Source organism: Pongo pygmaeus, chromosome 7 (assembly GCF_028885625.2).
Source record: "Pongo pygmaeus isolate AG05252 chromosome 7, NHGRI_mPonPyg2-v2.0_pri, whole genome shotgun sequence".
NCBI lineage: Eukaryota > Metazoa > Chordata > Mammalia > Primates > Hominidae > Pongo > Pongo pygmaeus.
In genome coordinates, this window is record NC_072380.2 from 111,297,968 (window position 1) to 111,303,292 (window position 5,325).

At 42.8% G+C, this 5,325-nt stretch overlaps 1 pseudogene; it reads right to left on the reverse strand.

Annotated features, from left to right (window-relative positions):
- Positions 1-1,998: 1,998 nt before the first annotated feature.
- Positions 1,999-3,093, reverse strand: LOC129043190 (RNA-binding protein 4B-like; annotated as a pseudogene).
- Positions 3,094-5,325: the final 2,232 nt, after the last annotated feature.

Sequence of the window (5,325 nt, forward strand, 5' to 3'; positions counted from 1 at the left end):
CAAATCCCTCTCAATTCCTCCTCTACAATATTTCTTGCATCTTCCCACTGTCACTGTCCTGGCCCACGCCTTCTCTTCTGATAGCCAGCTAGCTAATCACCCTGAGCCCTCCATATGGAAACCAGGGATCATTTTAAAACATAGTAAATGGGATCATGTCACTATCATACACAAAAACACTTCAATGGCTTCCCATTGCACCTAATAATAGCCAATGTGTCAGGCACTTTGCAGAGATTATCATGCATTACACAGGCGCATTATCTTAGTCTTCACAACCCTGTGATTACCATCCTATTTTGCAGATAAGGAAACTGAGGATTGGAGAAATTAATTTGCCCAAACTGACAACTAGAACAGTGTAGAGTTAAGATTTGAACTCAGTCAGTCTGACTCCAAAACCCAAGCCTCTCAATCACCACTATCCTGCCTTTCACTTAAGATGAAATCCAAATTCCCTAACATAACCTAAAAGACTCTGGCTTCTACCCTCTCTTTAGCACCATCTCCTTCTGCATCTCCATCTTTCAGTGTGTTCTAGCCATGCGAGTCTTCGTTCAGTGACTCTAATACCCTAAGGGGCCATGAAAATTATGTTTACTGCAATTTCATTATAGCACAGGGAAATGGCTAGGATATGACATTGAATGCACTGAATGAAAACACATAATTGCTTATATTATATATGCCTGAATATGAGCAACTTTGACTATTATTCCGTCCCAAGTTATCCTGATGAAAATATTAAAACAATTGGGTTTTTATGGGCAGGTGATAGAAAACTTGAATAAACTTTTAGCAATGGGGATGATATTTTTTTTCTAATGAATCCCAGAAAAGAATGCTATTTTTAGTAGTCAAATCCCAGAAGAAAATGCTATTTTTTAGTATGTTTAACTGAAAAAGCTTATATTTCCACTTCAATTTAGGCAGTTCTTCTTCTTCTTCTTCTTCTTTTTTTTTTTTTTTCTTTTTTTTTAAAGTGGGGCCTTGCTCTGTCACTCAGGCTGGAGTGCAGTGGCACAATAACAGCCCAACTGCTGGGTTCAAGTGACCCTCTAGCCTCAGGCTTCCAAACACTGCATTACAAATGTGAACCACTGTGCCTGGCCTTAGGCAATTATTTTTGACAGAAGGTATGAAAACTAATGTTGCATTATAAAGTCCTCATCAAATATCTCATACTTAAGGAAAGACCCCAAATCATAGTTTGTAGATTTACTGCAGCTTTCATTCAAAATACATTTTTTATCATCTGTCACACAGGAAAACCCTGATATCTTCCTATCAGCCTAAAGAAATAAGAAACACAATAGGACAGTGATTATACTTTTAAATATTAGGGAGTTTAGAGCCCCAGATATTCTATATGCAGACCACTATGCTCATGTTTATGTCTTTTTTTTCTTAAGTGTTAGAAATGTTTGTCAAAAAATTATTTAAAAATGGGAGGAGTGGAGTAAAACAAGGCTAAATTTCAGCTAATGCTGTACCACGATCACAGGTCAGATATAAAAAAACAAACAACAACAAAACCCCCAATGGTCCTAGCAATTTCAGAAGATTAACTTCAATGTTAGAGTCCAGAACTAACAGAGAAGAGTAAAAGGCTGCTTGCCACCACATGGTCATTTTAAAGAGAAAGGAGATGGTGCAGGTAGGCAGGCCGAAGTATTCAACTCCTAGGGAAAGCAAGATAAGAGGTGTTCCCCTGCACAGGAAAAAGGGGATGCCAGTATAATCCTTACCTAGGGCTGTTCAGAGGCTGAGAATATAAGGAACAGAGTAAAAAAGGCTACAGAGACTAGTAACAGGAGGAAAGAAAAGTCAACTTAGAAGAATTAAATTAAGAAAGAAAACATAGTTGGTCACAAATTCCTTTTGTTTACTGAAACGTGAAGCAATGGAAACATCCTGGCAAAGGCGACCGCACGGAGCAAGTTCTCATATATGCCCGCAACTCGAGGGTTCAGTCCGCAATTATTCTACCTCCAGTTTTTAAAAGGCTGAGTACCAGGCTCGGTCCACATACTGCTCCCATTCATACTGGGCCATGTCATATAGAGAATTCCGTGTAGCTGCTGAAGCCTGAGATAACTCACTCTGGCCCATAACCATAGCCCTCTCCAACTGTGGGGAGCATGGCTGCAGCATGACGCGGTAGGCTCCTGTCCATTCCACAATAGGAGGAAGTGGTGGCCGGAGCAGCAGCCATAGCAGCTGAAGTGACAGCAGCACGAGAACTTGGCAATAGGTATCTGTCGTAGGGATTAGCAGTAGAGTTGAGGTGGCTGGTCACAGTTGTACTGTGGACTTGAGGCAGATGGGACATGGTCTGCTCTGCCTAGTTACATGCAGAAGCTGCTGCCGCTTCTGCTACTGCCTCGTAAGAGCAGACCCAATATCGCTTATAGTAGTCGAGTGCTGCATATGCATCGTTGTAATACCTGGATTCCCCATAGCCCATGGTGTAAGGCGTGTGAACTGCTCCATACTGTTCATTATACTGCTCAGTAAAGTCTGCCACACGACCCGTACGATCTACTGGGCACTCTTTGGACCAGTGACCTTCTTTCTTACACTGATAGCAGCCACACTGGTCTCCCATTCCAGGGGCAGTCTGAAGCCGGGCTTGTGGACAAATGCACATGCATTATCTTGCCTTGAAACTCTGTGTTGTCAAGGCCTCTGACGGTCTCACTGCGTCCTCCGACCGCTCCATGTATATGAAGTGTATGAAGACATAATCTTCCACGGTGTCACATTCAATGACTGGACCATACTTCTCAAACTTGGCTCGAAGCTCTTGGTTGGTACAAGTGGGACTGATGTTACCCACGTGTAACTTGGTTGACGCTTTGCTCTTATTCTTGCTGGCTTCCACGTTGATGTTCACCCCATGAAGCTTGTAATGATGCAGGTTGTGTATGGTATCCTCAGCCGCCGTCTTATCTTCTATGTGTACAAAGCCGTAGTTCTTAATGATGTCACATTCCAGCACCTTCCCTACTGCTTGAAAAGAGAGTGGATCTCCTGCTCTGTGGCCTCCTGGGGCAGGTTTCTGATGAACAGCTTCACCATCCGGACAAGCACCTCCGGGTGGCAGCGGCGGAGGTAGCTCCTGCATCAGAGAGAACCCTACAAAATCGTTTGTCTTGATAAAAGAAAAACTTCAGCCGAATTAAATTTGAAAGAGTTTAATTGAGCAACGAACGATTCACAAATCCGGAGCCAGAGTAGGCTCAGAGACTTCAGCGCAGCCACATGGTGGAAGGAGATTTATGGACAGAAAAAGGAAAGTGATGTGCAGAAAACGGAAGTGAGGTACAGAAACAGCCAGATTGGTTACAGCTCAGCATTTGCCGTATTTGAACACCTTTCGAAGAGTTGGCTACATGTGATTGGTCAAAACTCAGAGATTGGCACACGTGTGGGCTACGGTCTGTTTACACCTCCACTTGTTATAGTCCATGATGCACGGAGAGACCTAGGCCAAAATTAAAATATGTAAGGAGGCAGCTTTAGGCTAAACTTGATTTAACAGTCTTAATAAGATCCCTGTCCAAAGGCTTACATTTTTATAGAAGCTACAGTTTTTCAGTTCCAAGTATAGGTAAAAACAGGGCAGCACCATGATCTATAAAATCTAGAATTACGGCTCAGAGTTAGGGCCGTTTCTTGGTGACATTGTGATGGTTGAGCTGGTCTACAACAAATCGATGAGGGCAGAGCTTGGAAGTGTTGTCTGCCTTCACGGCATGGAAGGCCTCAGCCCTGCGCACCACAGCGTGGTTGTGCTCCTGCCCCGTGGTCAGATAGGACATGCTTGTTCAGTAGTAGTTCTCATAGTCTGCGGCGCGGCCGCCAGTGCTTCCAGATCCACTGCCTTCCAGGAATGCCACCGCAACAGAGGAGGGCAGTCAGGAACTTGAGCCTGGGGCTGCACTCATCAGACAGCCAAGTCGTTTTGGCCACTGATGCAAAGATGAAATGTTTAACTATCTTCTTACAATATTTAACTTGGTAATTTAGTTTAAAATACATATACAAAATTACAAGTATTAAAAAATGTCATTTTTAAAAATTGCCTTTTCCCACTCACACATTTAATGAAAGCATTTTATTCAAACTTTTTAAAGGCATGTTTCATGTCAGTGTCTTCCATCACCTCTAAAGGGATGTTCTCTACCAATTTTCCTGACCACCTCATCTTCACTTCTATCCAAACTATTTGCCACATAGTACTTTTTTCTTAAAACCAAAAAATTTATTACAGGCTGGGTGTGGTGGCTCATGCCTGTAATCCCAGCATTTTGGGAGACTAAGGAGGGAGGATCCGTTGAGACCAGGAGTTCGAGACCAGCCAGAGCAATATAGGGATAACCCCATCTCTACCAAAAAAAAAATTAGCCATGCATGGTGGTATGCCCCTGTAGTCCTAGCTACTCCAGAGGCTGAGGTGAGATAATTGCTTGAGCCCAGGATTTGGAGGCTACAGTGAGCCATGACTGTGCCACTGCACTCCAGCCTGGGCAACAGAGCAAGATCCTGTCTCAAAAGCAACCAAAAACCAAAATGTATTACAGAAAATTTCAAATACAAATAGAAGTATATAGAAATCTCAAAAAAGGTCGGGCTCGGTGGTTTATGGCTGTAATCACAGCACTTTGGGAGGCTGAGGCTGGCGGGTCACAAGTTCAGGAGATCGAGACCATCCTAGCTAATACAGTGAAACCCCATCTTTACTAAAAATACAAAAAACATTAGCCAGGCTTGGTGGCACCACCTGTAGTCCCAGCTACTCAGGAGGCTGAGGCAGGAGAATCCCTTGAACCTGGGAGGCAGAAGTTACAGTGAGCCGAGATTGCGCCACTGCCCTCCAGCCTGGGCGACAGGGTGAGACTCCATCTCAAAACAAACAAACAAACAAACAAATAACCTCAACAATTATCAACTCATGGCCAATGTTTCGTTCATAATCCTCCATGCTCTCCTTCCTGAATTGTTTTTAAGCAAATCCCAGACATCTTATCATTTCACCCAAAAATATTTCAATATGTATCCCTAAGAGAAAGCTCTTTTTGAGAAATATAACTGCAATAGCATTATAGTACCTAAAAATTAATAATGTCTTCACATCATTAAACATGTAGCAAGTGTTCAGATTTCCCCAATTGTGTCATAAAGTTGTTTAAATCAGGATCCACACTAGGTCCATACCTTGCATTTAGTTGATATGTTTTTTAATCATCTTTTAATGTATGAGTGTCCTCCTTCCTCTGGCTCTTTTTTCCTTGCATGCAATTCATTTGTTGATTGGCCCTT